Below are 27,890 nucleotides of genomic sequence, written 5' to 3'. Positions count from 1 at the left end.
TTCCTTATGAATTTTATAAAAAACGCATATATAAAAAATGAATATAAATTCTTTTAGGAGCAATTGTTTCATAAAAGAAACATGAGTTTGCTTTGGCAGAGATGCCTGTGATTTATGGTTCATTCTGTAAACTTGGCCAAACAATTTCCTTCTCCTTTATGATTGGAGAGCAGAGCTGTCGGGGGCAGGGAGTTACAGGATGGCATCTGTTCTTAGAGCAACAGGATTATGTTTATTCATGATTAGTTTATGCAGAAAATGCATCAAAGAGTTTATTTGAATTTTTGATAAATTTGCCTTGTAGAAAAGAAATATTTTTCTTAATTGGACCTTGTAGGAAAAAATCCCAGTAATGGCAAATGCAAATGAGAAATAATCTGAATTTAAAGAGCTTTTTTTTCAGAACCACTAGCGCTCACAGTAGGGTGAGGCCTCTGTCTTTGCACTTTTTAATAAAATTGTGGGCTTTTCTTCTCCCCTTTAATTCCATATGCATATTCTGTCATAGTACAGCAGTGGTTTAACATGTAGCTTCTTCATGTATCTTTACTGAAAGCAGGAGATAAGTTTATCAGTATAACGCTTAGTAGCCTTCTTCCCTGATTGCTTTTTAGTGTTGAATGAGGTTTTATAAAGTGCCACCAACCCTGCCAGTTTTCCATATTTTTGACTCTATGTAAATTTTTGCAGAGAGTTAGGGAGAGCAAATGAAAGATTGACACTGGTATCTCCTGAAACGTTCGCTGTTTTTTTAAAGCAGCTTGATTTTCCTTATAGCATTGCCAAAAACCTAACAGATGATGTTTTCAGGATCAGAGACAGGAGATTGAAATGTTGCTAATGTCTGTAGCACTTAAGTCATAGAATTCTGTAAAGAAATGTGCCGTGATTGATCTGATTAATCTTTTAGATGGGTGGCAAGAGAGAAAGAAACTTCTTCACCATACTAAATTTTTATATTTATATAACTGTTTTTTAGACACTGAGCTTAGGTGTCCTTGTAATATTCTGACGTGGGTGACTTGTACTCGGCAATTTCAATTAAATTAAGTACTCTTCCTTTCTGCCGCAATGTTTTCTACATCGGCCGGGCTGTAATAGAAATGTTTTTTACTATTCTCTCCCATGAGTGAAGTCCTGTGGGATCCCTTGGGAAATGTAAAGCAACATGGCAGACAAGTGTGCTGTTACTGCGCAGAAGCTGTCCACTTGCTGCAAGGAGATTCTCAGCCTTTACTCAAATTGAGGCTTCGTTGCCAAAAAGCTTCAGGTTATATCTGATCATTCTCAAGATTAACTGTAATCGTGAATTAACATGGACACTAAGCTCTCATTAACTGGCATCCCCTCCCATCATGATCTGCAGCAGACTTGCGGATCAGCCTACATTTGGTCTAACAAAGCTAGAAGACCTGGTGCTTGTGTTGAGGGATTCCCTTCCTTCCTCAGTTTCTCACTACTGTACTGAGGCGGGAGAGCAGGCCCATCTCATGCTGATGCCATTGGCCATGGCACGATTTTTACAGAAATTCTGGTCTCTCTGCAACTCAGATGAGCAATTACCTGGTGGGTATCTCATGTGAAACTGGGTCTTTCCAGCCCTGTCTTTTGGCTTCAAAAGGTGCAATACTTGATAAGGGGATCTAAAAATGTTTTCCTTTTCACATAAATTCTTCTAAGTTCTCAGTCTCTCTGAGCAGATATCAGAGGGTAATATATTAACCTGTATATGTAGATACAAATGCACACAGTTAATTATTTCTTTAGCAAGACCATGGAGCTTTAGCAAGGATCTCAAGAAGCCAACATAATGTGCTGCAACCAAGGAGCAGAACTGGTCAGACATTACAATAATAAAGTTTTATTTTGGAAGGAAACAGACTTAAAAGAAAAAAGTTTCTGTCATTCTCTAAACTAGTCAAAGAGCAATAAATGAATTTGTTACCAAAATTTAGAAAATTTAGAATATTTGATGAAGTCTATTTGGTTTTCTCTCATCAGGAACCTGCTAAGTGAACACCCAGAACAACATACATGAGCAATAGGCTTCCATATGGTTTGAGTTCGAACTTTATATTTGTCCAGCGCATAGAATGCCATGCAGAACTTAACATATTACAATTAATTATATCATGTTGCAATAAATAATTTCCTAAATATACACTCTGTCATGGTGGCCACTGATAAGGAATTTAATTTGAAACTCAGGTCTTGGCTTCTGAAAATCAGCTTTAACTAAATTGTCACAGTCATTACATGTTGTAAAGACTCTATATTTCACACTTCATTTTCTATCCAAATGGATGGCAGCCTACTTCAAAGGGAAAGAAGTAAACCTGTGGTTAGAGTGTTCACCTGAACAGCATGCTCTCCCTAGATCCCACATCTGGCAGTTGCACACATTTTGAATTCCTGCAGGTTTACAATTTAATTGGTCAAAAATCAAAGGATGTCCGGTTGAACTGCACCCCCATGTAATAGGGTCAGAGATTGGGGGATAATGTTTGATGCTCCACCTTTCCTGACATTTCACTGCTGTACAAAAATGGGAAAGATGTTTCAATGATCTTTCCAGGCTAGAAATGTTAACCCCAAGTGTTCAAAACTTGTGAACATGAAGTTTATATGGAAGAGACACAGTTTTAGAGCCCTACTTGTGTGCCTACTAGAGCCTGTAGCACAAGAAGTGAAAATAAGATGCTGGTTTGTACCTTGTCACAGTCTGTAATATCAACCCAAGTACTTAGATCCTCATTCAGCCCCTGTGAATGGTCTCAGTGTGTCCAGTAGGACTTTGTCACAGAATACAACATAGTAAACATACAAATATTTCAAACTCCAGTGGCAGGATTTACATGACCCTCAACATTGTCTCTTCTATGTCCAGTCCAGGAGGACTGATTATGTTCCTTCTTACACACAACTCTGTGGGCACCGGTCCCTGGGTACTTTCTTTGATTTTTTTGGTTATTTTGAGATATACTCAGAGATGGAAGGTAGGAAGTGTTTGAAAGACGATTGAAAATAGAGTTGGTGCGAATCTGAATGGAAAATTAATGTTCATTGCTGCCATGAGGTTTACTACCCATTTAATTTGGACAGTTTGCTTTAAGTCACATCTTTTAAAACAGAAGCATCTTTTGGGTATATCCTGTTTATGTATACCTGGGCAAAGAGCAGTTGGTGTGGCTGAGGACAAGGGCTCCAAATTCTCTCCTCCTTGCTCTCCTCTTTTTCCATGCTTACTCCCTTGGGCACTGGGAGCCCATAGCCTGGTCTAAAGTGAGCAGAAGGCAATGATCGAGTCATACTGAGGTTTGGAGGAACATGCGGCTCTGAAGGTAGGGCTACCTTTACTGGTCCTGTCTATTGAGAGGGAAAGCACAGCAGATTTTTGCCAGTGGTGACATCATAATCGAGGCTGTGCTGTCTGAGGCCATGGTGTCAAAATTATGGGGTGTGTGATTTGTAAACACTGAATTGGCAGGAGAAATGAAAACTATGAAATTTTGCAGTGGTTGGCTGCATACCACTGTTTCACCAAATGTCCCATTTTGAAGGATGGTGTTGGCCTGTCTTCAGTTCATGCAGTATTTGTGTCAACACACATAATGTGCAGCTCATAGAAAGGGAGATGCTGTATTGCTGTGGGAAATGTGTATAGTGGCTATATAAATTGAATTTATAGGGAGACCCAAAACCTCTTAATTTTTATAGGGTGTTTGTTTTTTTCTTTCCCTAAACCAATCTCGCATTGTTTGGGGCTGTGTCACAAGTGATAGCAACGTTCTTTGGGGTCCTCAATGTTACATGCAAATAATAAGGACGTTGGCACTGTTTATCTGACCAGAGATTGATAGTTCAATACCTTTCAACTTGGCTGGGCAGGTAAGGTGCAGGCGTTTTTAACTGTGTGTTTCCATCACTACTTATTTGGGCTGGTTGTTGGTAACACTCTTCATATGTGAATACCTGCTTTTAAAATCACTTCTGTTCACATAGGAACCATTTGCTTCCCTTTTTGGTGAATAAAAAAGAGGAGATTCACCTAGATAATCAGAAAAGTATGGTTATGCTAGAAAATATAAATACTTAAGACTATTGATCATTGCTCATACTAAAAAAAGCAGTAACATACATTTTTTTGGAGTATGTGCCACAGGAATTGGCCAGCCAAGACAGACCGGTGTGGTGGGTTGACCCTGGCTGAGGGCCAGGTGCCCACCAGAGCCGCTCTATCACTCCCTTCTTTCATTAGACAGGGGAGAAAAGGTACAATGAAAGAAAACTTACGGGTCGAGATAAGGACAGGGAGAGATCATTCTCTAATTATCATCACGAGCAAAACAGACCGAACTTAGGGAATTCATCTTATTTATTACTAAGCAAAACAGAGTAGAGGAATGAGAAATAAAACCAAATCTTAAAAACACCTCCCCCCACCCCTCCCATCTTCCCAGGCTCAACTTCACTCCCGGCTTCAACCTCCGCCCCCCTCAGCGGCACAGGGGGACAAGGAGTGGGGGTTACGGTCAGTTCATCACGCGGTGTTTCTGCTGCTTCTTCATCCTCAGGGGGAGGACTCATTGTTCCCCCTCTCCAGCGTGGGGTCCCTCTCACGGGAGACCGTCCTTCACGACCTTCTCCAACATGAGTCTCCTCCATGGGGTGCAGACCTTCAGGAGCAAACTGCTCCAGTGTGGGTCCCCCACGGGGTCACAAGTCCTGTCAGGAAACCTGCTCTGGCGTGGGCTCCTCTCTCCATGGATCCACAGGTCCTGCCAGGAGCTTGCTCCAGCACGGGTTTCCCACGGGGTCACAGCCTCCTTCAGGTGCCTCCACCTGCTCCAGCATGGGGTCCTCCACAGGCTGCAGGTGGAATCTCTACACCCCCTCATCCTCCCTCCATGGGCTGCAGGGGGACAGCCTGCTTCACCATGGTCTTCACCACGGGCTGCAGGGGAATCTTGCTCCGGCGCCTGGAGCACCTCCTCCCCCTCCTTCTTCACTGACCTTGGTGTCTGCAGATGTTCTTACATCTTCTCACTCCTCTCTCTGGCTGCAAAAGCGTTCTCTAACTGTTTTTCTCTTTCTTAAATATGTTACCACAGAGGCGCTGATTGGCTTGGCCTTGGCCAGCGGTGGGTCTGTCTTGGAGCCGGCTGGCATTGGCTCTGTCAGACACAGGGGAAGCTTCTAGCAGCTTCTCACAGAAGCCACCCCTGTAGCACCCCCCCCGCTACCAAAACCTTGCCATGCAAAACCAACACAACCGGATAAGTGGAGCTGGCCTCTGGTGCTTTGACTGTGTTCTCTGAAGTAGACTGCAAATGCAGAAGGTGAGGCATGTGCTGTCTGTAGCAGTACATGCCGGTGCCTGAGACGTAGAAAGGAAGGAGAGTGTGCCTATAGAGAAGTGGAGGGCAGTTGGATGTATGGCCCTGGACGAAGTCCAGAGCTCTTTTGGAACTCTTGAACAGCTGAGCAGGATGTGACCTGTTCTTGTATCTGTGATATTCAAGGAGCCAGATCTTTTATAAATGTTATTTAAAAAAGCAAGTTTACGCTGAACAATGTCTGTTAGCATGAGCTTCTCTTCCTAGCAGCAGCTAGTAAGGCCTTAAATACTATTTGATTGAATTAAGAGGAACAGCATGTAATTAAAGACAAACTAGAAAGCCCAACTTGCAGGTTGTGGGGCTAAGACAAGGCACATTGTAAGAGGTTCTTAGGAAAATAAGCTTAGCATGCAAGCTTTCCAAGATTTCATTTAAATAAAAAATTGGGGTTTTTTAAAATAACACTCATTTATAGGAAAAAACATGTTAATTTGAAGAAATCTTATTTTTTACTCAGATTTCTCGTCCCTTCTCCATTACTCCTTGTTCAGACTATTCATGCAAATTCTGAGGTGTTCCACAGCAATGGACTCTGGATATTCCTTTATTTATTTTTCAAGTTTGTACCTAACACTTGCTCCTTTTCAAGTTATAACTGTACTACTTGGCATAGCTTTCAAAAATCTAACCAACCATGGGGTAGAAAGTGCATTATATAAAGTTACCCTCTCATACACCCCCTCCTCCCTTTCTACTAGCTACCCATTTCACAAAACAGGTATTTAAACCTGGCCTTGGCACAATATCATTATTCTGTAGCAGGTGTCAGTTGGGAGTTTTTTATATCTCAGGATCCCTTGACCTTTCTTCTGGGCACACGTACAGTGTGTTAATGATGAACAATGTCCACACATCAGCACTAATTCAAACTTGAGCTATTCCAGAGTTTGAAATATGCATGGATAAAGTCTGTGCAGATGGTCCTGAATTTTAATATATAAAAGTCACAGTAAAACAAAGTTAACTTTAAATTCTGCAATAACATCACAAAAAGCTGAATATGATCCTCTGGATATCTTAATTAGATGAATTTCTTTCACTTAATCAGACATTCAAAGTCAAAGGGACAAAAGACACTGCCTTTCTTAGACATGAAGGCCTGAATAATGTCTTAGTGGTCAGAAGAGTTGATCAAATTACTTGTTGTCACTCATGTTTATATTTGATTGTATTCTTTTTCTGAATAATAACTTGAACATCACTGTTTCCATTTTTTGTATCAGTTACAATCAAGAATATTAACAACAGCTTTATTTTTGGGCTTCTTGCTGCCATGCAAGAATTTAGCATCATGTACATGTACACACAAATATTTAAGGAATGGTTAGTTTGCAAGCTGAACTTCAAAGATGGGAAATAGCAGAATCAAGATTATCCACAAAGCCCATTTTTGTAGGTATCTCTGATAGGAATCGCTAGCAGCAGTAAGAAGAAGGGGAGAGGTGAAGATGTGGAGTGTCCTCTGGGCTCGGAGAGGTGTGCTGTACCTGCTGCATGTCATTCAGCGCTCAGGCCTGTGGGTGTCCAAGCTTGCGCAGAGCCTTCAGACTGGAGCAGCTGGACTCTCAAGGGCTCCTATTTAGCACGTGCATGTGGCACTTCTAAGAAACTTCACATATGGCTCAATGAAGAGGATTTTTTAATGAGGAAATTAATAAATGTCTGCTTCAGGGTTACCTCTATGCTGAATTCCCATGTTTCTTCTCCAAATCTTCAAAATGTTCCATTTTGTTTTTAAAAAAGTGATTTGTACTGGCAATCTCTTCGGATTTTTCTATCCTTATAGACAGCTGTGACATTTTTGCTGAAGTGGGATGCCTTTGGTTTTGTGTGTTTTAGTGTTTTGGGTTTTTTTGGGGTGTGTGTGTGGGTGGCTTGGTTTTTTTTGAAATTAAGCCAGAGGTAGAGCTGGAGCACGGAAACATCAGTTGCAGCTATAAACAAAGTTTTAGAGAAAAGGAGGGAGAGAGAGCCAGAGAGCAAGGATTTACAATGGGGAAGTATTAGGCAGGATTGACTCTAGGTGTCACTGTGAGCTGTGCCTATAATTCTGCAGCTCCGTTTCCACTTTTATTTAGTGACCCCCACTTTTCAGCTGCCTTCCTCCTCTCTGTTTCCCCCCATCCCTTTCTCCCTCTCTGACTCTCTAACACACACATACATGTGCATGCAGAGAAGTGTATGACAAATAGTAGCTGGAAGCAAGGAAATTACTGTGACCATTAAAGAACATGGCATTGATGTAAGTTAATAGATACTTAATAAAAATGCTGGTTAACTGAATAGTTATGATGTGTGATATCTCACTTATATGAAGCCCTGGAAAGCAAATGATTAAAAAAAAAAATAGCTAAGCTTTCTTTTGTCCATTTTTATATGGTACGTGTAAGAGCAGAAGGCAAACACCAGCAGACATACTCTTCCAGTTTTGTCGATCTGGACTGGGCAGAGGCAGGGCTAAATCATGTTGGGGATTACAGGCTTGACTGCAGGCAGAAGGAGTTCTGGCAGACTTTGAAACTGTACCCACCTGTACAGATACCTGTGAAAGCAACCTCTATCCCTTAATGTTTTGTCTTTGCTAATATTAAGTTAACTTCTCAATTTATAATTTAGAATACTTTCCTATAAGATCCACTTAGAGAATACTAACTAATGACATACAGCAGCATCATTAAACATTTTAGTGCCTCAGGGTAACAGACTAAAATGCATCCTGCGAAGTAGCACTTAGAGGCTGTATGAACATATTCTGTCACCTTGCAATCTTTTATAGTGTAGCCCTGGGAATGTGCAGGGAGATAACATGCAGCGGAATAGAACAAAGTCTGCTGGAGTCACACTCTCCTTAACGTGATGAATTATCAAGATGCTGTGCGTTTCCTGGTTAGGTCCCAAACAGATGAACTTTTGTAAATGAACAAATTTAAATGCCTTCTTATCACACATAGGCAGAACTCTGTTTTCATGATGTTACTAAGATTCTGATGTTACTTTTAAGTGACTTTGTGCACTGATCAGTACTTTGGCCCTAATTAGTAAAAGTAGTAAGAGCCTTAGATTTAAATCATAAACAGAAAAATAGGTCATCTAATATTTTAGTTCAACCCCCCTGCCAACCCTAAATTATTCCTTGCTGTATATATTCTAACTTTTCATCTGTATCACTTTAAATTTCCTAAGGAACAGCTTCCATGACTTCATGCTTTTTTCTTTCGAGTTTGCTTTTTTCACTGGAATTTAGTAGGATTCTCCTGAAGGACAAGGGCAATTTTTAAAGCCGCTTTGTAGAACTCCATTTCCTTTTTTATTTGGGCTCCTCTGACAGTGCTGAATCTCAACTATTTGTAGCATCCCGTGGGAAAGGGAAGGCAATCTGCAAAGTACAAAGTCTCCTGGCAAATCTTGCTTGTTGCTATATGCAACTTCTAAACCATCTCTCCTTGGTGTTCATCCTTGCCTGATGGCTGCATCGCGCACTGTACGTTCAATATGGTGATGACTCTGAGATGCACCCTGTCACTAATCTAGTCACTCGTGGCTGCTGTGATTATCCACTGTCTCTATCAAATTACTCTTGGACAATGTCATCAGTGTAGTCTCACCTCTGAATGGAACAGCCCTTTTTTCTTTTTTTTTTAATCGGGATTAAGCAGTCAGATCTGATGACACTTCACACAAGTGTAGCTGTTTGAAAACATACTGTCCTTTCAATCACAGTAAGTGGACAGCGCGCACAGTGTGCACTCTGCCGATGCCGTGGCTGCCTTTGATGCCTGCTCTGACATGCTTTAAGATAAATAGTTCAGAGGGAAATTCTTTACAGTAGCAAACTACTTTTGCCAAACGGTTAGCTCTATGTAGTTCTTTTTTTCCCCACCTTTTTTCTTTTTAAGGGGAATATATAACAGGGATTAAGTTGGGGGAGAGTTGAGTAGCTGTTTCCTAGAATTAATATTTTTTTACTGGGGACGGGTTTAAATTCCTGTATGTTTAGAGCAAAGGAGTGGGTGTGAGGAAATGTGTCTAAGCTCCCTGCTCCCATCTCTACGCCCAGTTTCTCTCTCGTGGATATTACAGAGGCTTGAGTGGGAGTTTGGGATTTTTTCAGTATGTGGGAGATGGCTAGTGGCAAAAGAAACCTGGGAGGGACACAAGAGAGGGACCAGCAGTATGTGTCTCCTCCTGTGCGAGAAAGGAGTTCCCTGGGGAGCCACAGCATGCAAGGCGTAGTATGGACATCTAGAGGAGAAACATCGGTTTAAGCCAATTTTTTGTCATCCCAGATTCAAAGACATGGTCCCAAGTCACAGCAGTTTCTCAGGTATTGCCTGTGTCATGCAGTAAGAAGGCCTGAGGTCACTCCTGCTCCACCACTGGTCTGTGTGGTCACTGCACCAGAGATTGCGAGGAGACCTGAGCGGAGCCTGCGCTGACCTGGGGCAGGTGCCAAAGGCCGGGGCAGTGTTTGCTCTGCCGGACTGAACGCTCGCTGCCAGGCTGGGGGACAGAGGAAAGATCGTTTCAAAGAGCTGCAAGTCCTAAAGTTCCAGAAAAGAGCTGTCATGTATTGTAGGAGAGATGTAAAGGTGTAGAAGATACTTCTCTGCAGGTCTGGTGAAGTCTTGTATGGCTTTCATAGCACGTATCTGCTCTTGCAGCAGAGCTTAGGGATGAGGAATGTTTCCAGCAGGGGAGATGGAGAGGAAGAATCTTACTGGAAAACGTTCTTAATCATAGCAGAAATTTTCAGTAAGTGTTTTTTTTAAATTTTTTTTTTTCTGTAACTTTTTCTGATGCTGAGTGCAAATAATGCAGCATTTAAATTCTCTTCATCTCAGATGATTCACTGAAGGTCGGGTCTCTTGAGGTAATATTTTCTTTCTTATCTGCACCTAATCAATCATGTCATATATAAAAAGTCCAAGCAGTTGTATCAGTGCTTTAGTACAATGTAACAATATTAGACCAATCAAAATGAACTAATCACATATTAGAAATTATTTTGAAGTGATACTGCAAAAAACCATACATACAAGCTACCAAATCCCACAGATAAAATAATGCTCATCGGTCATTACAATGGAGATGGTTGCAGGGTTTTTTTTTTTTCTTCTAGGATATTTAACTGGCTGGCTTCTAATATTTCTTTTAATGTTTGCTTTTGCCTGGCAGGAATGTGATAAAATTATGCAAAGCTATGATTCACGTAGAACAAATACAGATTGCAAACTATATAATGTTATCCTGGCCTGCTGTTTATAAAGCAATGAATATGCCTGCTAACTCTGTATGCTGATGATTTTTTGCAGCCAGGTTTATATCTGGATGAATGACCTTTACTTTTTCTAATTATTATTTTACACAAGCAAATAATTTACCTTTATAATCATAAGCAATCATCAAGAAAGACTCTTGGCAGGTGTTGACATATTGTACTGTTCATATCATTCAGTAAATAGCCTTTTTCTGGTTCGGGTATGGTTTCTAGGCCTTATATGTTGCTCTGCACAGAAATAATGTGAATTAAAACTTAAATCTAGGCAAATTATCTCAATTGTTTATATATGAGTTTGCATAAAATCACAGGCTGTCCTAGTTGCTGATACAGGCCTATTGGGTAAGTGGCCTAATGGTTCTGATGCAGCCTCTACTCAAGAGCGATTGAAGAAATCAGACTCTTCTCACCAGAGCAAACAGTTGTCAGCCTTACACAGAGTCTTAGGACCCGGAGAAAATCTGATAGTTTCTGTGGGGTGCCGGACTTATCCAGGCTTGTTGGTGCCGAATACAGGGCCGTTATGACCCAGCAGAAGGGGCCCTGGGGGAGTCCAGCTTGGGCGAGAGCAGGGATTGAGCAACTTGCTTATCTTGCACTGATAAGCACTGGACCTGAACAGGGGCAGGAGATGAGCAATTTGTTCATCTTAACAAGATGCAGCGCCTGACGGGTCTGCTCCTTAATCAACTAAGTGACGCCTGGGGTGAGGGGGAGCCTTCACAGCTTGACGTTACTTTGGTAAAACTAAACAGACCACCGCTCCTCTGTACTGAATGCCTTTGTTCTCTGCCACTTCCCCCCTCCAGCCCCGATCAACTGCACAACAAGCCTTGTTAAGGGCCAATCGACACACAATACCTGACTTAGTCCCACCTTGCCAAAAGTATAAATCTGGCATTTAGAATCCTCTTTTCTGAGGACGAGAACTCCAACTATCCGGACGGGTCGACGGGCCTGGACCTCTCTCCTCCCCAAGCAGGGACGCCTCTTTGGTAAGACTTGTGCCTCCAATTATGTCGGATGTTACCCCGGGAAAACTATCATTAACAAAAGCACTGAACTATTAACTTGAGCTCAAAATTGTTGCAGTTAGTGCATTTATCAACGGCAATTCCGAACTTTTATATCTGTCGCTTCAATAAATTACCTATTGACTCTTTTCAACTTTGCGAAACTGTTTCAGTGAAAGTCCTTAGTGGGGCTCTGACAGGCAAACGTTGACTCTGATAAGTGGCTACACACATAACCCTTTAGACATAAACCGTTGACCAAGTCTGGGACTAAGACTGGACCTAGCCGCACCTAGGCTCCTCTCTGAGAAGGAGTTTAGAAAGCAAGGGGGTTCTTTCTGAACCTCGTGACTCAATGGGAGGGCCTCCCTCAGCCACATATCAGACTTGTACCTTTTCACGCGACATTTCTCAGTCAGTGCACCCAGAAGGGCATTGTAACCAAGTGGTCAGTTTGCTCAGCCGTAGCCAGTTAAGCAGAAGCATGTGAAAAGGTTTGCTTAGTTCCTTCACTATTTGAGTCTTTCTGAGTGTCTTAAGGGTCAAACTCTGGTTTAAAGCACAATAGAATGGCAGTGACTGAATTGCTGGCAGCATAACATGCAATCTTGCTCAAGAAGTGTAGAGTTAGTCTGGAGACAACATGGGGTAGTTCAGACACCTGAGCTGTTTCACCAATAAAACTGAACTTTCATGCTTCAGCTCTTTCTGATGCAGCTGCTTGTTTCACAAACAGGTGTCTAAAACTGCTGTGAAAGTCACTTCAGCTGCAGACTGAGCAAAAGTCTACTGACTTTTCATGTGATGGTATAATGTCAAGTAATAATGTGCACGTTACTGTCACTTGGGAATTGCAACTTGGGAGCCTCTGATCTTCAGAAATGAGAAGAGACCCGTGCTCTGGGGGAGCTGGGAAAGAAACCTGCTGGAGGCTACCCTTCATTTCACTGTGTTTTTCCTCTCTGACCAGTTGTGCCGTTGCTAAGACTGCTAGCAGAGGGACTAATTCAGCTCTCTGTTACAGGATCTTTCCCATCTCAGGAACAAATTAATTGGTTTTCCCAGTGAATACATAGAAATGCTACAAAACCCATTCTTTCTGCAGAATCTGCTGCTGCTCTGTATTTCTCCATAAGAGTGACTATAATAGCCATGTGACATGTTGACAAGAGTAATTATACCCAGAGGGGTTGGTAATTTATGTTGGGTAGCAGGTGGTATCATTTCCTGGTTAGTCTATACCCTAACTTGTTATTATCTATGGCCATCAGCAGCTGGAGTGACACCTACAGAGGAGACCTCAGAGCTCGCAGCAGGAGCCAGAGTTGTTCCATTTGACTGTAGATCGAAGGAATTCTTACCGTCCTTCATACTGCGTGTAACATAACTTTTGATAACGTAGTAGGCAAGGTGAGGCATGACTCGTCTCATTGACTCTCCCCTCTTGTACATGACTTTTTAACAGGTTATACTTGACAGAGCATGTGTTGCTACTTACTTTTGACCACCATAATTATGCCACTGACTCAGTCGCATATAGCATGCCATCTAAATAGCTACTGTCCCTAAGGAAATATTTTTTTACCACAATATTTCTTTGGTTTGGCAAGTTACTTCATTGCTTGTTTCTGAGATTAGCACCCCATTGTTTTGGGATAACATAATTATGGACAGAGTCTTGCTCTGACAAGCTTTTGCCCTTAGAAGAAGAGAGACAGAGGAAAAAGTTGCTTCCATTTTGCAAATGGGAAATGGATGTGATGAAGAGGTGAGGTTAAGTAAATTGCCAAAGAAGGTCACGCAAGGAATTTGTGACAGAGTAAGGAGTTAATCAAGTTCACGGAAGAGCCAAATACAGTAGCCTTAATGACACACTCATCTGTATTTTCCTTTTTTTTTTCTTTTTTTTTTTTTTTTTTTTTACTAAGCCTGGTCTGTTGCTGTAGTTTCTTTAGAATCCTCCTGAACTGCTATATTCCAGCTCAAGTAATTCATCACTGCCCTAAAACCATAGTACAATTTCTTCAGTCTTGTGAATCTCTCTGGACTCCTGAGCACATGAAAATCTAGATCCGTCATCGTCTTTGATCTTTGAGGTTTTATCAGCTCCTCCCATTTCCAGTTTTAGCTTTCTTGCCTAATTTCTTCCAATTCTTCAATCCCTCTCTAATCCTTGAGATTCTTACTTTTTCCTTCTTCCTTCCCTTACCAGCCCTAGTAATAGTGACTTTTTCTCATAACTGGTGTCATAAAGTTGTTTTATCTCTTCTCAGATCCCATCTACTTTCCCTTTTCTCTATGTTCTTCTGTTCATTTTTTAAACATTTTCTGAACTTCCTCAAAAAGTAGCCACTGTTTGTGTCATTCACTTATTTTATCAAATGAGCAGCTCAACATCTGAGATCCTGCAGGTTTGTTCTAATCCTGTTTACTTATCTAGAATCAAATAGCAGAGTTTTCATGGTCACAGGTCCAGGTCCACATATGTGATCCTGAATTAAAGGTATTTACAGTAGCTGTGTTTCTGCTTTTGTGTGGTTTCTGTGCTGCATACATCTTCTGTGTATGGATATCCAAGCTAGCTCCAAACAAGTGTACCCTCTTGGTGCTAGAGCTCTGCCTAGCACCATGTATACATGGCTATAGTGCTTAAATTGTTCTGTAGGTGAGACTGAGGATTCCTTACGGTAGTTGTAAAAGTTTTACCCTACACTTAGATTCTTGACATTTACTTTTTATAGCTGTTAAGATCCTTGAGGTGATCTTTCTTTTAATCCATGGGCTGGAAATATTGCTGAATGTGTTATATCTTTCGTAGGGTTTTTTGAGGATTTTTTTGGGAGAAGTTGGATTTTTTTTAAAAGAAAGTCTAGAAAGAGTGTTTAAAGATAATGGCAAAGAGCTCGCAGTGACTGTCATGGATATCTTTACTTTTTTTCCTTTGCAACTAGAAGATAACATTACCAGAGCATTCACAGTGTCCCTCAGACTAAGGCCTGGAATGCTTAGTATAGTGGTATGGTGTCATCCTTTCTGTTGATGTTAGTTAATTGCTAATGCTTTAGTGACTGTTATATAGGATCTTACATCCTGAATGCTCAAAAAGCATTTTATAAAGAGTGGTCTAGGACAAGAAATGAGGAGCACAAATAATTCACTAGGAGCACAAGAAAAATAGTGGCCAGTGGGGAATGTATTTCAGCAGGAAGACAGTGAGGATGGTGGGGTTCACATCCTGCTCTTAAAAATAATGCCTGGGTGTTAGTAATGTCCATGTGTATTCATGAGCTTTTAATGCCATATGCCACTGCGTAGAGCCAGGTGAACAATCCATGGCTAGTCATTGCCAGATTCACCACAAGGGTGAGATGTTTCATGGGGATATTCCTCTACAGTTGTGCTGTTGGAAATGGAATGCTCTTATGTGAGTGGAGGAGGATATAATTTGTGATCAGACCTTATCCTGGAGAGCGGTATTGAATCTTCCTTTCATTCAGCACAGGTTCTTGTGGGGGCAACTGTTCTTCCAGACTGAGAGATAAGGAGACTTGCTTGGGCATTGGGATATGTTTGATAGGCACAAAAGGTCTGTGTGTGAAACCAAAATAAAATCTGTGCAGGCCACATGTATGAGAAGCATCATTCACACACAGAGAGGCTGGGATATCATACAGGAAGAACTGGACCATCTTCAGGACTTGAGAACTGGAAATGGGGTTAAATTTGTATGACGTACACAAGGTCAAATAAATTTTTTTCTATAGGCTCATTAATTGGCAATGCTAAAGGAAAAAGAAATGCATAGGTATTTCACAGAACACATCCTTGTGAAATGGCCATGTAAAAGGCAGACGTGATCTTAAGATGTTTCAGATGACATATTTCTGTAGATGATAAGAAAGTGTGAGTGTAATTGTACAAGTCCCAGGTGTATAATTCTGGGCATTTGTGTTTAAAACAGAAAGTAGAGATGCAAAGAGGAACCTGATTTTGATCAGGAGAATGGAAAACCTTTCTTAGTGGAGGAAATAATGGAATCCAATTTGCTTAGCTTAGCAAAATAAAACTCATAAAGATTTTAGTAGCTAAAATCAAGGAAGCAGAAAAATAACTTAGTAATAGCAGTGGCTGTGAGTAAATGTGGACCCAAATTGGAAGACCACTTAGCCATTAGAAGATCATGTTTCCTGAACATCTTACCCAAAGGTTATGTTTTCCCTGAGAACATGGTAGTAGCAAACAGTGAGCCAATTTTGAATGTTACAAAGTGGTTATTCGAGTTTGCTGCTGCAGCTACTGGAACCTAAACCCAGCATCCCAGGAGAAGCCATTCATTTCTGCATTCTAGTGCCATAACCAGGTTTAGCTTAATTTAAGGAATCCCTAATATTCCAGCACTTTTTATTTTCTACGGTCTCTCTTTGTGGACTGAATAACGATCTTGAATTCTAATGTTAATTTAAGAGTTTTCAAGCTAACTTCTCGCTTCTGAGATTCCCCAATTTACCAGCAGTAGCTGAATGAGCCATTCGGTTTTGTCTCATATTCTGCTCTAGTTTTCACATCAGGAGTACTAAATTCTGTACCAAAGTCAGTTGAGGCAGCCTGAGTACTTACTGATAGTACTGTTCTCCACAGGGACCTCTTGTACCCCATTTAGCTGAATTCAGCTGCAATCCAGTTTTCAGTTTACATTTTTTAAGTTTTGATAATACCTGAGGGAATTAGTTACCTAATTCTTATTGAATTACAATGTGAGTTGGATGAATAATTTCCTTAGATTTATTTGAAAATCTCAGATTGTTATTCTAATATTATTCATACTACTGCATGTGTTTTTGTAGCTAAAAATCTGCAATAAATAAGTTCCTGGACTCATATTAATTACAAGAATATTTACTTACGGAGTCATTTATAAACAAAACTCATACCTGTATTAGGTTGTGTAGTTTTTTTTAAAAAGTAAGACTGAATATTAAGAAGTCGGACACACTGTTTTACATACCAGCTACAGATCATACAACAGCTGTAACTTCCATAGTACTGAACTTTAAATGAGAGAAGACAAAAAAGTTGTGACAAAGGACATGCTTTGAAGTTTCAGTACCTGATTCTATAAATTGATCAAATAAAGGTGAATGGCATTTATCATGAAACAGACTAATTTTCTGTCCAGGTTGTCCCCAATTAATGGTTTCTTCAACATTATGGATGAGAATAGGAAGCATGTATGTCAAGGGAATCATATTCCCTTAGCAGAAAGGGAACAGATGCCTAACCTGTAAGTTTGCATATCCTTATTTCTGTGAGACTTGCCAGTTCTAGGGTCAAAGCAGCATGCTAACTGGAATGGAAAAGGAAGGTAAAAAGATAAAAGAAAGAGATGAAATCAATAAGAAAGGGTTCAAAACATGTGTCTGATGAGCTCTTTCTAGTAGATAACATTATCAAAGAATAAAACTGAGCTGGAGGGTAACATGCTACCTTTCTGTCCAGTCAGTTCACTAGAAAAGACTATATTTGATTCAAAGCTCTGTAGAGACATCTGAGAGATGCCGTTTTCCATGATGTGCAAGAAATTCTGAAGGAATTAAAATACTTTTGGTGAGCTAGATTATGCTGCATTCTTCTCATTAACAAGGGGACTGACAGAATTTGATGGTGTCTCAGTCTTTGACTTTTCTGGAGATTAAGGTATTTCACATCATTTGGTGTGAAAATAGTCCTGGTCTCTTCAAGGGAGGATAAGACAGTGGATAAATTACCACCACGTGCTAAGAAGCTTTAGGATAAAACCCTGTTCCCCAAATGAGAATTGCTAACAGAGATTCCAGCAGGATTAGTACAGCTCTTTGCTTCCCACATTTTTTGGGTGATCAAATCTTTGTGATAGTTCATGTAGTTTGCAAGTGTTCGAAAAGGCCTATCGTAAAATGTTTGTCACTTAACTCACGTTTTGTGATATCTCCTGATAGCATGTTTAGGTCGGAATAGTACAACAATTTTATTCTAGATTTGCAAAGACGGTGGTCAGTTTTACAAACAGCAGTGGAATTCTTCCCACTGAATTTGAGGTGTTTGTGGAAGCGAACTACTTGAGGTCCCCTGTCATCGCTGCAAAGCCCAAAGCACTTTGAGAGCAGAACTCATATTACCTATGTAAGTACTGCTTTTGAGATTAATTATCTTTGGTGCTGTTTAGAAAATTAGCTTTGATTAGACACCCAGCTTTCAGAGGGCCGGAGTTAGGCAAGTAGAATCCAGCTGATTCCTCTGAGACCCGGGGGATGAGGACTGGGCAGCACTTACTACACATATGTACTTGCTGGATGGATCTTTACTGTATCTGTCCTTTATTGAAGAAAATATATTATCCAGACTGCTTGGCTCATGAATAAATCCAAGTCTTTTATATCCTTGGATTTTTTTGGCTCAGTCTTTTATTCTGCACAGAACGTGCTTCTCAGAGTAAAAGGTTAATGATCTTTGGGCCTGGGCTGACCCAGGATCAGAGCGGCAGTTTTTTCCTCAACTGCAGTGGGAGGTGAATTTGAGGCGTGTTTGAGAACCCAGCTTTACATGCAGCTCAGGTTTAGATAGGGGAACCTTGTGTAGTGCAAGTCCTCTGTGAAATTAGGTGACTCTATGTTGAAAGAGGCAATTTTTTGATTAAAAGAAAAAATCTGATAAAAGCATGTGTTTGTTTTTGGAGAACAGCACGACAATGTGTATCGTTTTTATCTGTCAACAGCCATCACCTTGTCAGAGTTTGGCTGCTGTTGATTTATTACAACCTATGCGAATGTATAATTGGTAGGCTGGTCCTCAGATCTGCGGAAGAGAGGCACAAATTTGGAAGCCAGATGTCCCATGGTAATGCGCTAAAAGAGAGAGATAATCACCAAAGAGCTGAGGAGCCCTTCAACTCATTACTCTTACATACTCTTTAGCCTTAAGATTTATCAGTGTTTGTAATGAAAGCATCTAAAATGAAAACAACTTATTAACTTCACTAAAGACACCATCTTCTACTCCCCACAAATAAATCTTTTATCGTAATCTGCACTGCAGGAGTCCCAGCTTTTTAGTCAGAAATAGGGGGGAATTCACTGAGGCGTGCTTATTTAGCATTGCTGTCCCAATGCCCAGGATGACCTTGACAAGGAGAAAAGAATTTGGAGTTGGAACTTTCCTGGCAAAATAATGCATGCAAGAAAGTATTACACTCATTCGTGGAGTTCAAGGATTATTCTTGGAGCTATTTCATTGGGGCTTTCTGCTGTTTCTGTGACAGTACTGAAGGCATGCAAAGTACTCACAGAACTATGGTCTGCCCGTAACATTTAAATGGCCAAGCCTTAAAGTCTTGATATCAAAGACCATTGTATCTGAAAGGCATACCCTGCCAGACGAAAGTCAGAGAAGTAGTCCTGGCAGAGCTCTTCTCCAGCTGACGTGAAGGAACATGAACATTTTAAATATTGATTTGTACTTTTAATTCACTATTAATCACAGTGGATTTTATAGTGTTTGTGTTTCGTGAGAAGGCCATGGCTTTTGAAAAGTGATGCTATTAATATGGAACTTGTTCTGATGTTGGAGTACTGGCTGGTAGAGGGCAGATAGTGAAAATCTTCAGGACAGTGCAGACAAGTTCTGTAGAAACTCCACTTGGACTGGAAAGTAGGGACAGGAAGGCAGAGCTATAAAGCCCATGTGCAAATTATCATTTGTCTTTTCCCTCTAATTCAGTCCTGATCTGGAGAGAGGAGAAAGCTATATGTCATTAAATGAGTCTTAGTGGGTTCATAGACCAGGTGATGTACATCCTCTATTTGCCTCAGACAACTACATGTACATCTTTCTAATGTGATTAGGCCGTCATACAGGGCACAGAACAATTTATTATTCTGCCTGAGAGCGCCATGTTCCTCTTTAAAAAATTGTTACTCCTGGAGTCGGCAATTACTTTAAAATAAATTTACCAAAGACAAAATTGTGCCTCTTGGGTCAGTAAATGACTTCCCTGTGTTTTCTTGAAGAGACAAGGTGTTTATTAAAGACCTCCTTAGTTTACTGTGTTGGGTTTTTCCCTTTGAATAATTGTCCAATTAAATATAATTTGGAAGTCCATGCAAACCTACTGCTTCATTGTACAAGTAAGAATATCTCTGAAAGATGTGCATTAATAAATCCCACTGAGCCCTATCTCTTTTAAAAAATGGCTTCTTTTGTTTAATTTTTAGAATTTTTTAACAGGGCTCTAAGCCTTACATTTGGAAATGCTGCTGTTTTCACACAAATAATTTATACAGTTCATTCTTTCAAATTCTGTAGAAAACAGTTTTATCATTTATTGTTAGTTAGCTTAATTTTTTTTTTAATTTTTTTAACCTACTGTTTAGTTTTGGAACATATTTTACAGTCTAAAACTTTACTTTTTTTTTTTTTTTCAGTCTAAGGTTTTCTATTCCTACTTTCAAAGGGGGAAATAATATGAGGTTAAGTGGGTTTAGAACTATAGGTTCCTTATAACTAGGAAAAAAAAGTTGAAATTACTTATATTGAAAAGGTATTAATTTAGACTTTTTCTTTCTTTTTCTTTTTTTTTTTTTTGTTTTCTTTTTGTTTTTTTGTTTCCTAGAGAATCAGGATTGGTAGCAATTCATCTTTACAAACAGGTCCCTTTGTATGCTGGAGAACTAACAAGTTTAAGTCAGCTAAAGGATAAAAGAAAAATAATTAAAAGTAGCAATTAGATGAAGTTCTAGAAATCCAAGGTGGAATTGGTCAATAAGAGATATGTAGAAAGATAAAGAAAAATGATGTTGCCTGATGTAACCGGTTCCATAGAGATAAATAGTCATGCATGGCCTAGCAGCCTGAGCATGAGGGCTGGCAGCAGGACCTCTCATTTTGACTCAAACACAAAAAGCATTGATGTTTCTTTCTACTAGGATCTGAGTTACTCCAACTCTTTTTCTCCTGTGCATATAAGACTTTTATTCCTAATAGGAATGTAATGAGTATTGATTAGCTAATCAATCTAATTAATATTTTTTGGAACTGGGGAAATAACAAAACCTGTGGGGGAAATTTTATCTCATTGACATGTTAAAAAGAAGTAGCAATAACTACCATAAAATGAATCCCTAAAATATTTTATGTTGTTGCAGTTACACTTTTAATTGTAGTTATCATTGCTCTTTTTGTATTAAAAATATAATTTTGTTTTGATATAGGTAGGAATAGAGGTGATATTAAATTGGCATCAAGATTGAAATTAACTGCCTACCGTATGTCCTTTATATTCTGGCTGCCTTCACCCTCTAGTGAAACATAAGGAGTTGGAAAGCTTATTTGCCTTTCCTAGTCTATCAATGCACAGGGCACCTAATTAATATTGAGGTCAGTAATACAATCTGCTGTTCCTGAAGAGTTAAGATCCAACAACCATTCATACATAAGAATAAACCCCAGCCAAGTATTTTCTCTCTGTGGCATCCAAAATAAAACAGAAGCTAATCAGTACTGCCCTCTTCAATGTAACACTATCAATGGGCAAGGAGGGTACATATAGTGGTATATGTATATAAATAACTGTAAAGATCTAAACTACCACATGCTTAACTTCATTGAAGATTGACTGAAATAGAAGAGAAATAGAAGTGCACTTTTGTTATCCAGTACCTTGATAACCTAATTCTTCAGGAAAGAGTCTTTACAGATAAAAGATTTTGGTTGCATCACAGAATCAGGAGGATTTGGGATATCACGCCTTGCTTTGAGACAAGGGGCCAGTAATTAGAGGCTGCTGTTATCCGAACGGTATACCCGTGTGCTTTTGAAATTTTAGGAATGGTCAATAGGATAAAAGAGTAGATTTTGAAAAGTATCAGCAATCCTGGCTAACTGGGGAGGTCCCAGTTGACTGAAAGTTAGCAAATGTGGCTCCCATCTACAAGAAGGGCTGGAAGGAGGATCTGGGGAACTACAGGTTCAGTCTGACTTTGGTGCCAAGGTTATGGAGCAGATCATCTTGAGTGCCATCACATGGCGTGTACAGGACAACCAGGTGATCAGGCCCAGCCAGCATGGATTCATGAAAGGCAGGTCTTGCTTAACTAACTCTGATCTCCTTCTGTGACAAGGTGACTCAGTGGCTGAGGGAAAGGCTGTGGATGTTCTCTACCTGGGCTTTAGTAAAGCCTTTGACACCATTTCCCACAGCATTCTCCTGGAGAAACTGACTGCTCATGGCTTGGACGGGTGTATTCTTCACTGGGTAAAAAACTGGCTAGATGGCCAGGCCCAAAGAGTTGTGGTGAATGGAGATAAATCCAGTTTGCGGCTGGTCACAAGTGGTGTTCCCCAGGGCTCAGTACTGGAGCCAATTCTCTTTAATATCTTTATCAGTGATCTGGATGAGGGGATCGAGTGTACCCTTAGTAAGTTTGCAGATGACACCAAGTTGTGTGGGAGTGCTGATCTGCTTGAGGGTAGGACAGCCCTACAGAGGGATGTGGTCAGGCTGGACCAATGGGCCAAGGCCAACTGCATGAGGTTCTACAAGGCTCAGTGCCAGGTCACTTGGGTCACAACAACCCTGGCTCGGGGAAGAGTGGCTGGAAAGCTGCCCAACAGAAAAGGACCTGGGGGTGTTGGTGGACAGCAGCTAAATATGAGCCAGCAGTATGCCCAGGTGGCCAAGAAGGCCAACAGCATCATGGCTTGACTATCAGAAATGGTGTGGCCAGCAGGACCAGGGAAGTGATTGTCCCCCTGTACTCGGCACTGGTGAGGCCACACCTCGAGTACTGTGTTCAGTTTTGGGCCCTTCACTACAAGAAGGACAATTGAGGTGCTGGAGCATGTCCAGACAAGGGCAATGAAGCTGGTGAAGGGTCTAGAGAACAAGTCTGATGAGGAGCAGCTGAGGGAACTGGGGTTGTTTAGTCTGGAGAAAAGGAGACTGAGGGGAGACCTTATCACTCTCTACAACTACCTGAAAGGAGGCTGTAGCCAGGTGGGTGTTGGTCTCTTATCCAAAGTGACAAGCGATAGGACAATAGGAAATGGCCTCAACTTGATGCACCAGGGAAGGTTTACATTGGGTATTAGGAAAAATGTCTTCACTGAAAGGGTTGTCAAGCACTGGAACAGGCTGCCCAGGGAAGTGGTTGAGTCACCATCCCTGGAGGTATTTAGAAGATGTGTAAGATGTGGCGCTTAGGGACATCATTTAGTGGTTGGACTTGGCAGCGCTAGGTTTATGGTTGGACTTGATGATCTTAAAGGTCTTTTCCAACCTAAATGATGCTATGATTCTATAGCTGTTTGGGGAGGATCTAGAGATGAGGAGAAATCATAGAGAAGTAAAGCAATCTCAAAATCAAGAATAAGGATGAAAAAAATTTTTCAAGAGTAAGGATTAAAAAAATTTTCAATTAGTAAAAATTTTCACTTTTTTTTTTTTTTAAGATACCAAGAGAAAAGGGCTAGCTATACCTGTACTCCTTAATTGATTGCTTACCTATACAGAATCCCAATAATCTGTATTCTGATTTGGAATCATGTATTGATTGCATTAACTGTGCTTGCAATGCAGCTAGTCACTAAGTATGCTCATTTTACTTCTGCAAGAGCTGTTCTATTTTCTAGAAATATTTTTTATGCTGATTCAGGAGAAAGCAAGCCAAATGTAAACCCCCAAAACTGGGTGGAAGGATTGGTTTAAACCATGCACTGATTCCTTTTGGAAAGATGGGAGAATGGCTCCTTAGTTGTCTGTCTGACAGACATGAGCAGCAATGGCACCCTTTAAAAACATACATATAAAACAGAACCTGCAAGGTTTTCATACATCCCTGCTGTGCTATGCATCTCAAAGGTCTGGTTTCATGCTGGGGAAAAAGTGGAAGCCATAAGTTTGCTGAAATTGTGCCATTTTGTGAAATAGTACTGTGGTAATAAATCAGAAAATTCAGACCACTTTTTAACAACATTTTTCAGCCAGCTCTAATTTGCTCTCTCTCATGAGCAACTTTACAGAATGCAGTACTCAGTTCATGCCATGGTTACTCAGTTAATTACTAAAACCTGCCTTTCTTCTCCATCTTCTACATAAGCACCTACTTCACGGATGTTTAGCTAAGTGATGATGGTCTGAGGTTTGCAAGAGTACATAAGCAAGACATCATATCTCTGTTTATACTGAAAAAGTCCTGCATGAGCTGTTCTTACATTAATAAGCTTATCCAGGTTCTCCAAGTAAGGTTAGGTGGATTCTGACAGTACTTCTCTGAACTAAGCAGCAAGTTTCTTATTTGGAGCCGTAAGAACTTGCTGGTGTCTCATGTCAATGAGATGCACTAAGTACTGCCTGAAGAGTGGGAGCAGATTCCTAGAATGGATTTTTGTAGGGTTGGAGGCTTGGTGGTGGGAATTTGCTATTATGGACTGTAGGTCTTCACTGTCCATCAGTGTGTGTGGTATTACAGAGGTGTGTGGAAACTAATAATGCCTAGCAGAACTTTTATCAGTGATAGGAAAAAAGGAATTGGAGTCTGGTTTAATGCACCACGTACTACTCTCAAAGTACTTTTTGTTTCAGTGCATATTAGCTCTTCAGGACCACTGTTGTGCCAAACAGATAAGCAGTTTGTTACTGTAGACAAGACCAGTGCGCAGTGCTTGAAATCCTGATGCTGTGTGTGGTGGTAATTGTTAGTTTTAATGACTGGGTCAGTTGACAACTTGTAAAATTTTTCAAATTAGAGCAGTCCAAGCCGGTCTAGGATAGCTTAATGGGTAAGTGAATCGAGACAAAAGCCCTGTTGTTCCTCCCTCATGTTGCATTTAGATCCGTTTATACAAGATACTGTTATAATGTTAATCAATGATTTTATAATAATTTTAAGTTCAAGCACAGACAGTGATTGGTAGCCAACAGATGCAACAGTTTGCACAGCAAAGGGCCACATGGATGATTAAGGGATTGGAGCATCTGATGTGAGGAAGAGCTGGGATTGCCTAGCCTGGAGAAGAGAAGGCTCAAAGACATCTTATCAATGCATATAGGTACCTGATGTGAGGGTATAAAGAAGACAGAGACAGACTCTTCTCAATGGTGCCAAATGATAAGAAAAGAAACAATGTGCACAAATAGAAATACAGAAAAATCCATTTTTGCATAAGAAGAAAACTTTTTACTATGACTGTGGTCAAACACTGCCACAGTGTTTATAACCTGACCAGCCAGGTTGCTGAGTCTCCATCCTTGGAGATACTCAGAACCCAGCTGGACACAGCCCTGAATAATGTGCTCTAGTTGGCTCTGCTTTGAGCAGAGCAGGAGCAGACTAGACAATCTCTAGAAGTGGTTTCCAACCTCAACCGTTCTGTGATTCTGTTTCCTATAAAAGGACAAGTTTCTGGTGTGTGATTCTGTACTAACTGAAGCCAACTGGTGTCTTTACATCAGCTTCAGGGAACATGGTTTGGGTCAAGTATGAGAGGAAAAAGAAACAATATTAGTGGAGACAAAAAGTGAGATGAGATCTAGAACTGGATCTAGGAGCAGAAGAATCAGAGGTACCAATATGAGCAAATGAATAGCTGCTAAAAAGATACATGCAAAAAGATCCAGAAACAGATGTCGAAAGAGATGCCAAAGGGCAGCAGTGCTAACATTTCTGCTCACGGTGCACTTCTGTTGTAGCAGAAGGGCTGGATTCTAGATCTCCATCCATTCAATTTTCTTCTCCTCCCAGATCTCTTCAATACCAGCTGCTGTACTAAACAGCACTTCTAATTTGCAGCTGATCAAGTACATGAATTTTTAAAAAGTAGGTGGATTAAAGAAATTTCCTGGGCAACAAGTATGTCTGACAATATGCCTTTAATAGTTGCTAGATTTTCAGTCCAGTCTCCATTTTAAGTTCTTAAATTACAGCTAATGTGAAAAAGGGAGCTGAATTTTTTGTATTATTCAAACTTACACTTCCTTCAACAAAACAGCTGAATATGTAGTTACCATTAACCTCATGCTTGGCTGTAGACACTTTTTAAAATTGAGAACAACAAATTTTGACCTGGTGCTAAAGTCTAATTGCAGTTCTTAAGTATTTTTTGAGGACAAAAACTGTCTTAAACATCTCTCAGAGCTTCCAGGGAAGTATTTGACTTCATTCGTTTCTTTGTCATGAACGTGCTGGTGGCTATGCTGGTGGCTTTATGCATTTTCTTCCTTCTAATGTAACATGATTATGTTATCTGTTTATAGAAGAAATGTGCAAGTCAGAGGTCCATCTTCTGAAACAGTGTTGGTTTTTAAGTATGGTTGATGAGAGCATGATAAACAGGTCCCTGTTTTATATGGATTTCTACTCTTGGACAGGTGTACTTCTTGCTTCCATTTTCATAGGTAGATCTCATTGGTCTAATTTATTTTTAGTTGATGGAAGGTTTATGAATCATGTACCATAAAGATGCTTTCTCACAAAGATGCTTCTGAGAGAGTTATACTTCACTGGGGCAGTGGAAGCTGTGGATTACTGTTCTTTAAGAAAAGTTGAAAGACTTGGATAGTATGTGGACATGATGGTAATTCAGCTTGTTGAGTGGTTTAGGAAGTGAAGTGAGTCAGCCAAATGCAGTACTCAGGAGGCAGTCAGCACCTGTAAATTCTCTGCCTTGCTCTGCTACCAACCTGGCACTAATAATAATAATTCTGCTGGAAATAAGAGGCAGAGATGTCAATGGTTAAAGGACTGTTAACATGATATGGCAGTGGAAATGGTTGAAATGGCTCTAGGATGCATAAGATGAAGCCTTGCCAGTAGAGACTAAGAAAGTATTGAATGATCTTGTAAGGCATGGAGCAACAACACAGTTGTGGCTTCCCATGTTTAAGGATTAATTGGGTTTGGAAGAGATGCAGAGAGTGCTTAATCTTAAATAAGAGACCATATGCCTTGTCTTGTTTAGCTCTGCAGGACAAAAGCTTGGAGGAGATAGTGTTTTTTATAAAATACCGAGGGCAAAAGCTGTGAGCTGGTAAGAACAGTTTAAATGAGAGATCAGTGCTGGCACGGGAATGAATAGGTATGAGTTAAGCATGAAAATATGGACCCATAAATAAGGAGATTTTTAATCCTCAGAACAGCCTTAGTGAGAGTGATTGGCACAAATGACCAAAGTAATTTTAAGATGGAACTGGTAAATTTGAGAAAGGGATTCTATGATGCCTTTTACTGTGAAAGGGGGAAGGGGGGGTCCCTGGCCCAGGAGGTCACTTGAAGTCCTGGGTTCCCACATCCTAGGTTGTTGGGTTGGTTTTCTTCAATATCTGTTCTTTACACTTTGTTCCAAACTGGTGGTCTCTTGCTACCATCTGTCACCTGCATCAGGGCTAAATTGTGTCTTTCTTTGTGAGACATAGAACGTGTGATTTGAAAGTTAATGCAGTATTTGTTCAGTGTATTTGCATTTTTGTGCTCGATGCTAGTAGAAGATACAGCCCTAGATTCCTCCTCTGTGGGCTATGATTCACCTTCATTATAAATATTTCACATCAGCCTCATGTTTAATGATGCTGTTGGAAGGGAGAACATCTGGATTCTTCTACCAGGTGCTGTAGCTGGATCTTACAAGTTGTATGCATTGCTTTTACTGTCTCTATTAAAAATTAAAGCAGGGAAAAATATGCCTAAATTCCTCTGAACAGCCAATCTTGAAATTACTATATTAGATTATTGTATAATTCCCACTACTGTGATATTTGAATACCGCCCTACTCTATTCATGTGTACTTAGAGGAACTGATGTACTGAAGAGATAAAGGATCTGTTCAAGGTTATACAAGAAGTTTGAGGTGAAAGAAAGCCTGACTATGTCTTTAAGCATGTCTGGCTAGTGCTCTGTCTACTGGGCTACTAGAAAGAATGCCATCTTCCTGGAAAGGCTGCTATTTCAACCTCAGTCACGCGCCATTTGACTCTTCTTATGGAATCACCTATACTTTTGATTCTTGAGGAGATTTCTCAGTTACAGCACAGGACATTCCTTTTGACGTTTTTGTACATCCAGAAGACATGCCTTCCTGCCTAACTATGCTTTTCCTGTTCTTCATACCTATCCCTTGTTCCTTTTTTTCAAGTACTGTGCTATGAACAGCATGATATCTGTCATTGAAATATT

The 27,890-nt window shown here is 40.4% G+C and overlaps 1 long non-coding RNA gene across 1 annotated transcript in view; it reads left to right on the top strand.

The window, feature by feature from the left end:
- The first annotated feature begins 9,889 nt into the window (after window positions 1–9,889).
- The window catches only part of LOC142601930 (uncharacterized), a 147,097-nt gene continuing 129,096 nt past the window's right edge, over window positions 9,890–27,890 (top strand). The window contains exon 1 of the long non-coding RNA XR_012835506.1: window positions 9,890–10,151. This is a non-coding gene — a long non-coding RNA (uncharacterized LOC142601930). The remainder of the gene's footprint in view (window positions 10,152–27,890) is intronic.

The sequence above is a fragment of the Balearica regulorum genome, chromosome 5 (genome assembly GCF_011004875.1).
Source record: "Balearica regulorum gibbericeps isolate bBalReg1 chromosome 5, bBalReg1.pri, whole genome shotgun sequence".
Classification (NCBI taxonomy): domain Eukaryota; kingdom Metazoa; phylum Chordata; class Aves; order Gruiformes; family Gruidae; genus Balearica; species Balearica regulorum.
This window is presented reverse-complemented; position numbering and strand designations above follow the sequence as displayed.